The sequence below is a fragment of the Pelobates fuscus genome, chromosome 9, assembly GCF_036172605.1.
Source record: "Pelobates fuscus isolate aPelFus1 chromosome 9, aPelFus1.pri, whole genome shotgun sequence".
In the NCBI taxonomy this organism is placed as follows: domain Eukaryota; kingdom Metazoa; phylum Chordata; class Amphibia; order Anura; family Pelobatidae; genus Pelobates; species Pelobates fuscus.
In genome coordinates this window covers 49,339,535-49,356,784 of record NC_086325.1, presented here as the reverse complement: position 1 = coordinate 49,356,784, position 17,250 = coordinate 49,339,535, and the positions used below count along the sequence as shown (strand labels likewise).

General features: G+C 40.3%; 1 protein-coding gene across 1 annotated transcript in view; it reads left to right on the top strand.

Annotated features, from left to right (window-relative positions):
• The window catches only part of TRPC5 (transient receptor potential cation channel subfamily C member 5), a 284,905-nt gene that overhangs the window by 19,007 nt on the left and 248,648 nt on the right, over positions 1–17,250 (top strand). The gene's annotated exons all lie outside the window — the stretch shown is intronic.

Genomic DNA, 17,250 nt, shown 5'->3' with positions numbered 1-17,250 from the left:
GCATTCTCAATGCTTTCCTATGGGCAGCGCTAATTAGGTCTCCCCTGGCCGGTGGGCGGGATCAGTCTCGCCCACCGGCCAACGCAATCACTGGGAGGAGCGGCGGCAGAGGAATAAGCAGCGACGTGGGACATGTCGCTGCCTCTGGTAAGTTACTGAAGGGGTTTTCACCCCTTCAGCTACCGGGGATTCGGGGGTGGGAGGGAGAGGGGACCTGCAGTGCCAGGAAAACTGATTATTTTCCTGGCACTGGAGTTTCCCTTGAAGCAAAAGGCAAGTGGTACAAAGAAGGAATTTGTCTACAATATCAGAGCACATTTAACCGTATTCAAAGTTCAGTTAGATCTTCCTATTCTTTTGGTGTTGCTTATTTGATGATAGGCGAATGTTTGTTTTTAAATAGAAACAGCCAACACTATGATTTTGGATTAGCAACCTCTACTATGCTGTAGACAGATTATAGCTCTGAATCATAGGCTTTACAGTCGTACAGATCGACTGGCTGAATATTTTTTTTTGCTGTCACTGGCTGAATATACATCAGGAACAGAAAGAGGCACATACTATATCAATGAACAATTTCCAATGTGTGCCTAGATTATAATTATAGCTTAGTATTCCTATCCTCCTCCTCATATACAAGAATCAGTGAAAGAAAAAAAACAATCTCACAACTACACTCACTGTATCTAAATTTAATGGGCTCTCACCAGTGGAGTGGAAATGACCCATGGCCTCTCCTAATGTCAATTGATAAATAACATAAATGCATATTAAAGGGAACCTATTAATATTAAAAATGTTTTTTTTAAAACATAATTCAAACAAAATCTGTAATGCAGTGTTGTTTACTAGACAATGCTGTGTGTTTCTATATCATTTATTGTTACAGAATCCCTGTTTACATCCCTGTTATGAGTGAATAGCTTTATAATGGATATTTCTTCCATTACCTGGGGAAATATATATTGCTTTACTTATAACTAAAAGCGAACATTTGTGTGTTTTTGTAACCAATAAAGTAATACTATAGTGTCAGGAATACAGAAATGTATTCCTGACACAATAATGTTTTACTAACTATTTAGGGTCCAGACCCCCATCCGAACGTATAGGAAAGGTGTTTTTACTTATCTTTTTACCCACGCTGCACCTGTCTTGTAATGGCCGACCCTGCTGGCTCTGCCTCCATGGCTGAGATCATCAATCTTGATGATCTCAGCCAATCCAATTCTTTCCCACAGGAAATCACTGGGAGCCTATTACTCATGTGCCGCAAAACGTAGCACTGTGCCAATCAGCATTTCCTCACAGAGATACATTGAATCAGTGCATCTGTATAAGGACGTTCAGTGCCTTAATGCAGAGGGTGCACATTGTGCAGTGCTGACGCAGGAAGCACCTCAAGTGCTTAGTGACTGCCACTAAAGGTGTTCCTAGGCAGCAATGTAAACACTGCCTTTTCTATGAAACGGTAGTGTTTACAGTGCTCAACCTGCAGTGACAGGCTATAGACACCAGAACCACTACATTAAGCTGTAGTGATTTTGGTAGCTACAGTGTCCCTTTAATAAAAACACCTTCTTGCGGTGATCATTACGAGATTAATTAGTAAAATCCTCTAAAGCGTGAAATAAACTTAGTAGTTTTCTTTATCAGTATTGTAATCAACCAAAATATCATCCCGCATAATTTTAATTATAGTGTCACATAATAATTAAACAAGGTTATTAGTGGGGCTATTGTGAGTGTAATGAGATCTGTAATGCCACCAACTTACTTTTTATGGGGATGTCAATATAAAACCAATTACGAAACAGGGAATTACTATTTACAATGTTTCTAAACAGAACCTTCAAGACTGTAATTCTTAATATCCTTAACATTTTGTTTCATTTTCCATAAAATACTGAATACATATTATTGTTAACAGCAGAGCGTGAAGCCAGCACAAAACACAATTAGACAAATTGCTATAAGAGGAAAGGGGATCTCAGACCAAGACCTAAAAGCTAACACTTTTTCTAACAATCTAAAGGAAAATACTGGAAAGTGAGTCAAAAGGTAGCAGGGGCTACTTTAAATCAGGAAGATGGTAATGGAAGGAGAGAGACAAAACCTGCCTGTGAGTCCTTATAGTGGGATTCTGCAGTAAGATGTTAAAGGGAACAAACAGCCACATGGTACGAGTCTGTAGTAAGTCTGTAGTATGTCAAAGTCAGGAAACAGTTACAGCTGCCAGTGAGTCCTCATGGTGACATTCAGCAGGATGAGGTTAAAGGTAGGAGACAAATACCAGCTGCCAGTGAAACCTCATGATGGGATACTGCAGTCAGAACACTGGAAACAGCCACATACCACAAAATGTTTCAGTTCTTTAATTTTTTTAGGGGTATTGTTTATATTTAAATTCAAGCCTCCCTCACTCTCAAAACAGTAGTGAGTAAGGGTGAGACCCAGGCTCTACATTCGCTTCCAAAGCTCCTTCTCACTCAAGATCCTTATGAGTTAGAGGGAGGTGAATGTGCAGTCATAGACAACATAAATAACACTGTCTCTGCCTGTAGAGTGTTTCACTGCACTTGACTCGACAGACAAATTGTCCCAGAAGATTTAGAATCAGTGATTCCCCTGTAATTGCAGTGCACAGATCGGCAATGGAATAACTTTGCTCATTCATATAATGGTCAATTGGGATCATTTAATGATGTGCAAAATGTCACTGGATTAGATATTTGTGCTAAACAGTTACTCAAATCATCATACCACTACAGGCCATTTAGCATTAGTTTTCCCCCTTGCCTCAGTTTCCAGTGGGCTCTGATGCTCCCTGTTGGTCAGGTGACACTCTTCAAGCTTCTGCGGTCATGGCTGTTGCTGTTCATTGGCTGAGAGTGTCAGTAAACTGACTCAGCCAATGACTGGCATTCTACGCTAGGAATGATGCACAGATTTGACATTAGTCAGCCCAGTTTTCTAGTTCCTGGCTAGTTGATCACACCCCTAATGATGCCAGAAGTGGAACTACACCTCTGGCAACAGATGATATAAACTCCAGTCACCATAACAACTTCAGATCACTGGAGTGGTCATGATGCTTGGAGTAACCCTATAATTTCCATGAATAAATCTGAAGAAAGCCTGGTCTTCATTATTGTATTTACTTACACCGTTTGTATTTTGTTTTAGTGCAACACCTTAAAAACGTTCTCAATGCTTTAAAAAACCCACATTTTAAACACATTCCTAATGTTTACGAATATGTTAAAGTGATTCTGTATAATCATAATTTAAAAATCATAGCTGATAAACGTGGTAAATGTAGCTACACTGAGAGCAGAATTTAAAGAATTCTGTACAAACAAAAAAAGATGTGTACACATTGGCACACAATCAACTGAAAATGTCACATTACATAAGACTGTAAGATAATTAGCATAATTATATATTGTAATTTTTGGTGATGACATCTCTTTAGAGTTCATCTGTCAAGCAAATATGACATGGTGGCACTTAATAGCACATAAATGTTGTCTATACACTGTGCTTATCTAATTGCTACCAAATGTAGAAATATAATTGCACTTTTACCTTTAAGATGTGCATCTTAAATATGATAAAATGCATGTTGAGAATTCAACAGCCGCTACCACTACCAATACCTAACTCAATAAATATAGTGCTTTTACTTATTTATTTAATTCTAACCCACCAACTCTCTTTTATGCCTATAACAAATCTCTAACCCCTAACCTTGAACTGTATCTATGTAACATGTGTGCCTGCATTCAGAATATTCGGGGGTAGAGGTAGGAGTATAATTTGCAGGTCATAATTTGCAGTTATGATTTACATGAAACAGAGTCATAATTTTTTTTTAGCTATAAATACTGTTCATCAATCTACAAAAGTACCCTTTCTCTTTAAAGTTTTAAAAGATAATTGCTAAATATAAAGTATGTTGTGATTGGTTCTAGGGGGTAAACAAAGTCAACCATTAGGCCATCTGGGAGCTGTAGAACATCCATTGCGTTCCAACATTTTGAGAACCATATGATTATACCAGAGTGGTTGTATCCTAACATTCTAAACAGGATAGCTTTGCCTATTGAAAAAAAAAAAAAAAATAACAAAACAAGACACCCTTCTCCCCCCTACCTCCTCCTCCAAAAAATTAAGAAGATGCATCCTTCATTTTATATCTATTAAATAGGTCAGTCATCCTTTTCCAAGACCAGAAGTGTTTTTAAAGAAATCAGTTTATGTTCATATGCATGCCATTAGTGTTATCTGTATTTATTAAACTTGGCTGCTACTGAAAATTAATTTAATTAACAGGGATAAATGAGTTTTGATGCCACTAGCTTCTCAACAGCATTGAGATTGCATTACATAGAGACATTTAAATATAGAACTATTCAATACACAAAGATATCACAAGCACCAAGAGGACAGGAATAACAGATTAACATTCAGACTCCCGCATATCCCTACCAAGGGCACACACCTAAAGCAAAACTAGAGTTATATATTGAATCTCTCTTTTTCAGGATATTTGTTCAATTCTATTAGATTATAGAAAGATGCTCATCGGTTTTAGCACACCAAAAGGGAATCAACCAAATATTACAGTCTGATCCTAAAGAATAGAGCTAGATTACTCATAAGGCAGCTTAGGTTGCGGCTTAGAGCGCAGGTTCAGCAGCAGAAGGCCCTGTCTGGGCTGGATCTCCAGCTCTGGCCCTAAAGGGATTTTCCTTGAGCTAGCAAGATGATCAAAAACATCTCCCTTTGCAGCTCTATGCATCCTCACCAGCTTGAGGAAGCGATGTGGTCTGCTCCAATATCGGGTGCAGACCTCTTTGAGAGCACCCTCGCAGCCCCCTCTGTGCTTCTCAATGATGCAGAGAGCCACAGCCATTGCTCTGAGTTATTAACTGAGCACTGGGACTGGGAGGGAGCTTTTAAAGTGGTCTGCACCCTATATTGGTGCAGACCACAATGCTACTCCCCACCGGACCACCATGGAAAGATATTCAGGATGGGGAAAACATACACACTCAGACACTACACGCATGCAATACTCAGCCACACACAAAGGCACAGCTCTGAGCCGTCTCCTCACACACAACACTCAGCTACTACACACAATTTCACACACATAGAAACATAGAATGTGACGGCAAATAGGAAACCATTTGGCCCATCTAGTCTGCCTGATTTTCTAAATACTTTCATTAGTCCCCCCGGCCTTATCGTATATCTAGGATAGCCTTATGCCATTCCCATGCATGTTTAATACACTACACACACCACTCACAGAAACAAAGCTAAGAGGGGGCTCCAATCTGACATCCTGCTTAGGGTCGTGGACAATCTAAATCTGTTTTTGCTGAAGGAGAAGCGTATTTCTCTCACTCTCTTGAGTTCTCTCACTCAATAATTCTGAACCTAATAAACACCCACAGAACTAGAGGCAACGGATAATCTGGATACAAAACTGAGATCAGGGAAAACAGTAAACAGAATCAAAATGAACAGAAAGTTGTTAGGAAATCTGGAGTTTGCTCATAACTTCTCCCAAATACCCAAATATTATTTAGCTGAGTATACCCACTGATGAGAAACAGATTCATCCAATGCAGTGTTGTAAAAGGTGTAGCTGTAGACCTTAAGAAGCACTTAAGTCAGAACGAGAGCCAGATAAAAACCAAATGTGGCAAACCAGGAGGGCTACAAAGCTGTAGATGCCTTCAAGATCCTGGAACAGATAACAATTAATCAATCAAAAAAAATGTTCTGCTATCCTACAGAGACAATGTAATAAATGCGGAAGGCCCAGTGCCCACAAACATTCCAGTTTAATGGAAGGAGGCCAATTTCTGGTGGTCTTTTATACAGGATATAAAATAAAATTATATTTTTTGTGCTAATTTGTATTTATTGTTAATTGTAGATTAACTGTAAATACTATCCTCATTCCGGCAATAGAAGGGTGTTATTACTAAAAATATAATCAAAACCCACTTGTTTTTTTCTCCCCAGGAATAAATGTATCATCCCAAACGGTATGTGTGCCAGACGCTGTTAATTATTAAGTCATATTCCTATTTTCATATGTGCTGTGTGTTAATTAAAAATTCCCTTCATTACACAGCTAGGACTGACACATGTTTCAGCAATATGACTCCTTTCTTATTTAGTCTTTCTAGTTAATTACATGATTTGAAAGTGGTTTTGGAAGCACACAAGGCCAAAATTGTTGCCTGTGCCCCAACAACTCCCCCCCCCCCCAATGGCCTTTTATTTGTGTCTGTGGAGAGAATTGCACAATAGCCATGGCTGAATATACCGTATGGTGTTTTCCACTTTAGAAGTTTAAATGTTAAATGGCGGCTTTCAATCTAGGTGACCAGTAGATGGACTAAGATTAAGTTAAAAAATACATGAAACTGAGCTTTCCAACGTCAGGTGTGTAGTGTTGTTGAGTATGTATATAGGTGTTTGGGGATGTAGAGATGTGTGTCTGGGGAGTGTGTGTGAATGTAGGGCAATACATGTGTGGTATGTCTGTACATTGATAAATGAGGTGTTTATTTGGTTTGCAGGGGTATATATGTATGGTGTGTGTAATGTGCATGAGTATATATGTGTTTGTGTGGTGTGCATAGGTATATACCGTATTTATTCGAGTATAACGCACATTTTTTTTTACCGATTTTTAATTTAAAATTAGGGGTGCACGTTATACTCGAATAAATATACCTCCCAGGACCGCCGTGCTCATTACCGTCGTCAGAGCTGGCCGCGGGTCTCGCGAGATTTACACTGGGAAGCTGGAGGAGCTGCACGGAGGTGAGTAAACGCTTGCTGCCCGCCCCCCCAGGACCGCCGGGCTTGTAATGAGCCCGGCGGTCGGTATTATCGAGCACCCACTCGAATATTTATTCGAGTATAACAAGCACCCTAATTTTAGATTAAAAATCGGTATAAAATTTTATACCGATTTTTAATCGAAAATTAGGGGTGCGCGTTATACACGTGTGCGCGTTATACTCGAATAAATACGGTAAGTGTATTGTGTGTGGTGTGCAGGGGTGTACAGGTGTTGCATTTGTGTGAATGTAGGTGGTATTAGTGTGTAGTACCTGGGTGTATGTTTTAAGAGTGTAACATAAATAAATATCACTATTTAGTAGATATACCCACAAGGAAAACATGCATTTAAGGCTGCATTTTTCATTAGGGGTATATCGAAAAACAGATTGCAAAGCTGCAGATTTCATGTCTGCAGCCTTTGCAAACCATCCCCTTCTATGCACAAGGACGTCTATATACAAGTGGCAAACCTGCCTCTGAAAACCCAACTCAAGATGTAATATGCATGCTGGTAACACTTAGTATCCGTACAGGAGTGATTTTGTGAATGAACATGAATTTAATTGATATTAATGCTGGTTTTATGAAGGACTGGGGATAATATTATTGTTTATCATAGACACAGTATATCTGCATCAATCTCTGCAAACACATCTCTGTTTAAATTGATTTATTCCATTCTGTCCCATAATATAATTACAGTACCCATTATCGGAAATGTTAAGAAAAGATCTGCGGGAGGAAAAGGCACCAGAGATCTATTTGGAATTAATGAAAGTTTGTACAGAAATCCTAGGGATGATAAAAGGAGGATTATAGAAATCAACTGAAGGATGTACCAGGCACAATCATTCATACACATACATCCCAATATAAATATACATATAGAGAGTGATTTACTAAACTCTGAAATATAGCGCACAGCAAAAGATGAGAGTAAAATAACCAAGCTGTGACTAGGGCCAAGTCGAAGAATTTTCCTAACTTTGTTATTGCAGCCTTAATTTTGTCGCTTAGTGACTAGCCCTGATAGATTTTCATTTGTCCTATTGCAAGCTTCTATAGGGAATTTGTAAAGATTCATCTCCTCCTCCGCTCCCAGCCCTCCATGTCCTCACAGAGGTTGCGGTTACATTTTTGTAACGCCTGCCTCTGATCTACTGGTAGTCTTCTTTGATTTGCCCTGTTTTAGGGACTTTGACCGATGCAGGGAAAACTTCCTCTGACGCCAACATGCTGGCTTTATTGCCAACATTTTAGCGTATGAACGGAGTGACCTCAGTCACTCCATTTCATAGTCTTTTGGCAGCGCTTGCAGCGGCAGCTATAGAGTTACCATAGCAACAATAGCACAAGTGCTGCAGTTGCTATGCTTCGGAGAACAGAAGGACTGCCTGTGGGAGATCTTTTTTGCTCTCCCTTATCAATCATTTTTTTGGCATAGAGTCTATGCCAAAGAATTGATTGACAGGTGGTAGAAAGAACTATTTTTAAATAACTTTTTCTCCCAATCTTTACATTTATTAGAATGTAATGCTCTTTAAGCAGAGCATATGTTAGGAACAGCATGGCAGGTACCCTTTAAAGGGACACTATAGTCACCAGAACAACTACAGCTTAATGCGGCTTTTTGCAGTAAATACTGTCTTTTCAGAGTAAAGGCAATGTTTACATTACAGCCTAGGGACAGCTCCAGTGGCTACTCCTCAGATTGCTACTAGAGGTGCCTCCTGGGGCAGTGCTGCACACTCAGGGTCTCCACCCTCTCCATGGAAACACTGAACTTTCCTCATAGAGATGCATTGATTCAATGGATCATCAGGAGATGGTTATTGGCCACGGTGGCATATGACACCACCCTCAGCCCGCCTCCATGGCTGATATCAGAATTTACAGTTCAGACAATCCAATGCTTTCCTATGGCTGAGATCATAACTTCTAATGATATCAGCCAAGCAGGCAGATCAAGGCCAGAGCCAGCAGCAGACTGGAATAAAGTTAAGATTTTACTATATTTAGGGGGGCAAAGGGAAGGGACAGGGGGGGCTAGATAGTATTTTTAACTCTATAGGGCCAGAAATATGTTTGTGATCCTTTATGTATTTTTTCTAACAGTATGTGAGTTCAAGTCATTGCCTCATGGAATAATTGCGAGTGTGAGTTGGGAGTATGCATGAGGGATAGGGAGAAATAAAGCTTATATTGATACCAAGAAAAAATATATACAATTGTCCTATTTAATGAAATAAAAAAGTATTTAAGTTATTTTAGTAATACTGTGTATTTGAATGACTTAATAACCACACTGGAAAATGTAATCCATTATGACCAAATTAAACCTTTTATCAAAATTTGGTTAATGTGGCCAGAAATTATCAATTTGCTTGCCAGTACTAGTTATGAATGCATGAAAATATCCAAATAAAATTATAAAAATAAGAGTGTGTGTTCGGACTTTGGTCTTGATTACAATTTCGTGTTTGTTTTTGTTCAAATGATTATCAAATGATTCATTGCGATTGAGGCCCTAAAACATCTAAAAAAAAATTCTGTACGTGTGCATTAAATTCATATTTTGCATTATTATGTTTTCAGTTATCTACTAATTACCCTTATTCTTATGTGCAAATTTACAGAGCTAGATAAACTACCGTACACTGCTCTGAAATTAAATTACTGAAATTTGCATCTGTTCACACCTGTTTGAACTCAAAAGCATTATGGCCTCCGGCGTTTTAAAGATGGAAATGAAGGCAGAATATCAATGTGCTAGTGGGGATACAATTTCAACATAAGAACGGACAAGCATGTTAAAAGGAAAAGTGGAATCATATTCCTTTGAGAGGGTAAAATATAACTGTATGGGTCCCAAATGCCCCATGATTTACAGGACATTTTGGGGTCAGCCAGTCCATTCTGGAAATATATATATATATATACTGATCTGCCACAACATTAAAACCAGCTGCCTAATATTGTATAGATCCTCCTCATGCTGCCAACACAGCTCTGATGTGTCGAAGCATTGACTCCACAAAATCTCTGAATGCGTCCTGTGGTGTCAGGCACCAAGACATTAGCAGCAATGTCTGAATGTTGTGAGGATTGGATCGGATTTGTTCTTCATAGTTCGGATTTATTGTTCCAGCACATCCCACAAATGCTCAATCGGATTGATACCTGCGGATTTTACATGCTAACGCAACACTTTGAAATCTTTGTATGTTTCCTCAAACCATTCCTAAACAAGTTTTGAAGTGTGTGGCAGTGTGCATTATCCTACTGAAAGAGACCACTGTCATAATGGAACTTCATTGCCATGAAGGGGTGTCTGTGGTCCGCAACAATCTCTAGGTAGGTGGTACATGTCAAAGTAACATCCACATGAATGAGAGGACCCAATGTTTCCCAGCAGAACATTGCTCAGAGCATTACAATACCTCTGCCGGCCTGACTTCTCCCCATAGTGCATCCTGCTGACATCTCTATCCTAGGTAAACAACATACATGCAACTGGCCATCCACCTAATCAAACGAAAACTTGATTTCTCATACCAGGCAATCTTCTTCAATTGTTCCATGGTCCAGTTCTGATGCTCATCTTCCCATTAACGGTGCTTTTGGTGGTGGATAGGGCTTATCATAGGCACTATAACTGGGTCTGCAGCTACATAGCCCTATACGCAGCAAACTGCGATGCACTGTGTATTCTGACACTATTTTATCACGGCCAACATTATGTTTTTCAGCAATAGCTCTTCTGTGTGATCGGATCAGACAGGCTAACCTTCGCTCCCCACGAGTATCAATAAATCTTGGGCACCCACAGTTCTAATGTTGGATCACCGGTTGTCAGGGCCGGCGCTACCTGTAAGGCGGACTAGGCAGCCGCCTAGGGCGCCCCTTGGGAAGGGGCGCCGCCAGGAGCGCCGGCCCCCCTAATGCTGCAGCCGCCCGAGCGCTCTGTAGAGAGCCTCAGGTGGCTGCAGCTTTGCCCGGGCTGGTGCGTCCATGAGGGCGCACCGCCCGGGCACAGCATGAGGAGAGGGAGGGGGCTGACAGGAGGGAAGCGCTCAGCGCTCCCTCCTGTCACTCCCTCTCTGTAGCGTGACCGAGCGCAGTATAGTCCGCCGGTACAGGGAGCATCTGTCTCCTGTATTCGGACGGACTAACAGGAAGTGAACACTGGTGTTCACTTCCTGTCAGTCCGCCGGGTACAGGAAACAAAAGCTCCCTGTACCCGCGGACCATGATACAGAGCTCGGCCACGCTACTATAGAGGTAGGGGAGGGTGGGGGGAATAAATAGAGAGGGGGGGGGAGATAAATAAATGGAGAGGGAGGGGAGGAGGATAAATCAATGAAGAGGGAGGGGGGGAGAAATAAATGGAGAGGGGGGGAGGGGAAATAAATGGAGAGGGGGGGGAGGAGAAATAAATGGAGAGGGAGGGGAGGAGGAGAAATCAATGAAGAGGGGGGGGAGAAATAAATGGACAGGGAAGGGGGAGAAATAAATGGACAGGGAGGGGGAGAAATAAATGGACAGGGAGGGGAGGAGGAGAAATCAATGAAGAGGGAGGGGTGGGAGAAATAAATGGACAGGGAGGGGGAGAAATAAATGGACAGGGAGGGGGGAGAAATAAATGGACAGGGAGGGGGGGAAATAAATGGACAGGGAGGGGGGGAAATAAATGGACAGGGGGGGATCAATGGACAGGGGGGGGGAGGACAGGGAGGGGGGAATAAATGGACAGGCAGGGTGGGGGGAATAAATGGACAGACAGGGAGGGGGGAATAAATGGACAGACACGGAAGGGGGAATAAATGGACAGGGAGGGGGGGGGGATAAATGGACAGGGGGGGAAATAAATGGACAGGGAGGGGGGGAAATAAATGGACAGGGAGGGGGTAAATAAATGGACAGGGAGGGGGAGGGAATAAATGTACAGGAGGGGGAGGGGATAAATGGACGGGGGGGATAAATGGACAGGCAGGGTGGGGGAATAAATGGACAGGCAGGGTGGGGGGAATAAATTGAAAGGGGGGGGGATAAATTGACAGGGAGGGGAATTGACGGGATTAGGAGGGGGAATGAGAGTGGGGAGGGGAGAAGAGAGTGACAACGGGGGAGACGAGAGTGACAAGGGAGGGGGAGAAGAATGGGACACGCAGGGGAGAAGAGAGTGACAAGGGAGGAGGGGGGAGAAGAGAGGGACAAGAGGGGGGAGAAGAGAGGGACATGGGGGGGAGAAGAGAGGGACATGAGGGGTTGAGAAGAGAGTGACGAGGGAGGGAGAGGGGGAGAAGAGAGTGACAAGGGAGGGGGGAGAGATTGACATCCATCACACACACACAATGCACCCCTTGCACACAGAAAAACACACAATGCATTACACACAGACACACACACACAAGCAATTCAACCCTTACACACAATGCATCCCTTACACACACAGAAACACACAATGCATTCCTTACACACACTCAATGCACCCCTTACAGACGCACACACTGCATCCCGTACATACACAGAAACACTCATTGCAGCCCTTACACATACAAACACAGATTCACACAATGCATTCCTTACACACATATAAGGACATCCCCTACTCCTGTGAACAAACTAATTGGTGGAACATGAAGGTGGACCATGGGGCCCAGACCTTGAGCTGTGCAAAGGGCCTTAAAAAAAATGGAGCCTTCTTCCTGTTCTCCCAGAACACAAACAGCCTCCAGAGAGCCTGTTCTACACCAGACCAGTGGAGCCAGACTGCAGGTAGAGCCCATCACCATCCTCATCTGATTGTAAGTAGGCAATCTAGTATATTATTCGTGGCACTAATCTCTAATTTACCTCACATTAAAGGGACACTTTAGTCCCCAGAACCACTGCAGCTTAATGTAGTGGTTCTGGTGTCTATAGCCTGTCCCTGCAGGCCTTTTAATGTAAACACGGTGGCACTGCAGCACTTGCGTTAGTTAACATGGGGCATTGTGATGTCATATCGGGGGGGGATGGGGGGCGGCAAACTTTACTTTTGCCTAGGGTGGCAAAAATCCTTGCACCGGCCCTGCCGGTTGTCCCTTCTATGCACTACTTTTGGTAGGTACTAACCACTGCATACAGGGAGCACCCCACAAGACTTGCCATTTTAGAGATGCTCTGACCCAGTCGTTTAGCCATCACAATTTGGCCATTGTCAAAGCTACTCAGATGTTTTCACTTGCCCATTTTTCCTGCTTTCAACACTTGAAATTCAAGAACTGACTGTTCACTTGCTGCCTAATATATATCACCCCTTGTCATGTGTCATTGTAATGATATAATTAATGTTACATATAAATAAAACACAAAAACATTCAGTACAATTTCAGAGAAAGTATAAAAATCAGATATGTGTCTCATTCAAAATCCCAGTTTACATTTTGAGTTCTATTGAAATGACAAGCTAATCTGACAATTAAATTGGATGTTTAAAGGAAAATTGATTGACTAAACAAATCATTTTAAAGGCGTAATGCAATCGGGTGGATCTAATAAAAAAGCCAGGTTTGACTGGCGATTATTTCAACTGTTAGCAAATTTCGTGCTCTGTCTACCTTTGAAAATTATGTATGGTGCATTAGAATGCTTTGAAAGGTGTGTGTATTCTGGTACACAACTTTCAGTTAAGTGTAGCTTACTGCAGACTTAGCAAGATTTTCTTTCCTCTGTATGTGTTTGACTGTTGAATAAATCATTAATGTGCTCAACCAGCTCTGAAAGAAAACTAAAAATCAAATCAAGACAAAAAATGTCTCTGGCTGGGAATTACTTGGAATTACATGTGGGTGGAAAGACAGCGTTGGATGCCTTATATTGATGAGAATGAGTGAGTTCAATGATTCATATAGCAGGAATATATTTCTTACTACTATTTAGCCATTGACATTTACTATTGTCATTCAAAGATTTTCATGTGTGATATTATTATAGAAGTCAAGGTGAGATTTATTTGAACTGGTATTCGTTTTCTAAAGCCCATTGCCCGCTCATTGCTCAGTGATTAGATCCTAATGTGTTTGAATGAATGTAAAATATAACTGGTGGTTCACTTGTCTTGACTTGTCAACCGACTCCCAAAAGAAAGACAACTCTGACAAAATACATTTCAAGTAAGCTGTTTTAAGCTTTCTCTTTTAGTGCCAGGAATGGGAAAATAATGACTGAGTGGCAAAATTTGAAAAGTAGTCAATTTGAGATGAATGGAAAAAACCTTGAGAACCGTAGTGACCTGCAAGAGAGCATGCAGTAGAAAACATAAAAAAAACACAGTAGATCAATAAATCTAGCATTTTTAGTATTGCAAACCTCTCATCGTCAACCCTACACAGAATCCCTTCTCAGAAAATGAGTGTGTTTGCCGGAACCTCTAGTAACCCTCCCAGTAAGGCCAGATCAATGTGTCATGGTTTTACCCCATCTACAGTAACCCACAGAATGGGAAGATATTACATCTTGCATAATTTTAGCATGTTGGACAGGATTTTCGGGAAATTAAAATCTGCCTTGGGATCAATAAATTACATAGGTAATCAATGGCAGCCCCGTGCTAATTACCATCATTTTGAAGGACAGATTGTATCGGAGTTATAACTATAACAGTATGGTTACAATGTGCATGCCATTATTTCTGCACAGTACTTGGCTAGTAATGGTGTTTTTTATATTTTGGATGCCAATGTATTTATACATTTTAAGCAATCATTTAATCAACTCTGTTAACAGACATATTTCTTCATTTGTTTAGTGTATTGCAGATCCACAGCCGAAAACTGAGATTTTATATTTTTTTGCCTGGATACTCTAGATATAGTACATTTCAATTTATCTCTTACAGTCCAACTTATAATGGGGTTGCTAATCACAGCTTGTCAAATTCTTTAATATTTGCAGTTATTTGACCTGTGAAAGATATCTAACCCAATAAAATATTATTGTTTGCAGGTGGGAGGGCTGAGTATATTATATACATCTCTGTCCATCCTCATTATGGATATGGTTCTGTGCATGGCTGAATTCGAAGTTACATGAGTGAAACTGCTGTACATGATAATAAAAGTTGATTCCCGCTTATTTATGATTGCAGTGGAGGTTCGTTCATAGGGGCACTTGCGACAGAGCCCCACCAGTTTTTATGTGAGAAAAAAATTTATTTGCAGTAGTTTTAGAAACACTAAGATTATTTCTTTTCTGGAGTGGAGGGTGGTAAGTCAAAAAATATTTGGAAAAAATAGTGATTCTTTAATGCTGTAACAGGTTTCATTTCTGCAGGGCCACTCATTTTTTTTATGTTTCGAGAAGTGTACTTGAGGGAAACTAGGCATGACTAAAACTGAGTCGGTTTGGAAATCAGCCCTGTTTCAGCAGGTTTTGCACATGCCTAGTGTCCTTTAAGAAGGAATTCTATGGCTTCCCATTGAGTTGCAATTTGGGCAGCAGAGCCAGCTGCCTATGAGTGAAGGCATTCTATAGAGTTACAGGAGATAGAGGCAAGCACAGGAAGAGGATAATAGAAGCAACTCCTGACAGGGCTAAATGTAAGTGTAGTATATTATCTTTTTGTCTCCCCCAATAGCCCCTGTGACTTCCTGAAGGCTGACTAAGCAAGGGAATTTACTCAAAATAGTATTAAGATATATTGCTAGGGAAGACCAGGGGTGACAATGCGAGGGGGACTGGGGCTGTGACTCTGAGGACTGATCTGATTCTGATTTCAATCTGTTTTAGTCTGTAATTATTGTTGATTCTGTTAACCTTGTCAGCTGTTTATTGGTTCCATATTACCAGTGCAGATTAATTATATTGCCAACTGCAAAGGTAATTAAGAGTCTATCAATATTCTGCTGCTTTAACACTGTTCTCTGTTTGTGGTATGTTATCTCTGTTTTTAAAAATAAATATGAATACCGCACTCAATAATCATGCAATTAATTAATGGTTTTAATAATTGATATAATTTTAGATATGCTTATAAAGATATGTAAAGTATTTCATTGTGGTAACAAACATTTCATCCTATATACACATGCTATTTACAACTATGTACACAGAATCCTCCTTTGTGTAGGGTAAAGTTCAAAATATATGCATATACAATGGTGATGATCCACAGAATCTCAGAAAGGGTATTGAAAAAAATGAAAAAATAGAAAAAAATAGAAAAAAATAAGAAAAACTGAATAAATGAAAAAATGGAAAAACAGAAAAAACAAAAAAAGGGAAAAAGAGAAATGAAAAATAATAATAATAAAAAATGATAGTATAGTCCTGATATATTGCAGTCCAAGGTATAGTGCACTATATAAATAACTGTCTCTGTCTGGATCTCACCAATGTAGTAGTTTCTCCTGGTCTGTACAGAAGGAAGATGCTGTAGTTTGTAGTGGGTATCTGGTGGGTAATGCTGAAGGGGATGAGAAGGTTCCTGTAGTGATGTAAGGATAATCACCTCACCAGCTCTCAGTTTGTGCGGTCAGTAAAGCAGGTCGTGCTTGGCAATCTTTCAATGTGTGGGCTGCGCGCTCGGGACGTCCATGTCCCTTCGATGGCCCCTGTATGTTGCGTATCTTGTTTTTTTCTGTTTTTCCATTTTTTCATTTATTCAATTTTTCTTATTTTTTCTATTTTTTCTGTTTTTCCATTTTTTCATTTATTCAGTTTTTCTTATTTTTTCTATTTTTTCTATTTTTTAATTTTTTCAATACCCTTTCTTAGATTCTGTGGATCATCACCATTGTATATGCATATATTTTGAACTTTACCCTACACAAAGGAGGATTCTATGTATATAGTTGTAAATAGCATGTGTATATAGGATGAAATGTTTGTTACTACAATAAAATACTTCACATATCTTTATAAACATATCTAAAATTATATCAATTATTAAAACCATTAATTAATTGCATGATTATTGAGTGCGGTATTCATATTTATTTTTGATTGTGATTAGGAGGTTGTTTTTTGGGGGGGTTAACCTCGAATACCTGCACCCCACGTTATTGAGTGCAAGCACATTTTGTATTTTTTGTATCTCTGGATTTTAGTCAGCTCTGTTGTTATCTCTATTTTTTTCCTCAGCTCTGATTGTGGTATGGTTATATCTGTATTTTAGTCAGCTCTATATGTATTGTATAAGTATCTTTGTACTGTAAAGGCAGAAGTAGAATTCTGGGGGAGGAGTGTGGTATTCCACCATCTTAAAACTTTACCAGCCAACACTGCATGAGTGAATGATGTTAGCTATTGATGAGGGAGCAGTGGCGGATCCAGAGCCTGATCTCGGGAGGGGCACTTGTAGATTATTTAAATAAATAATCCAGACAC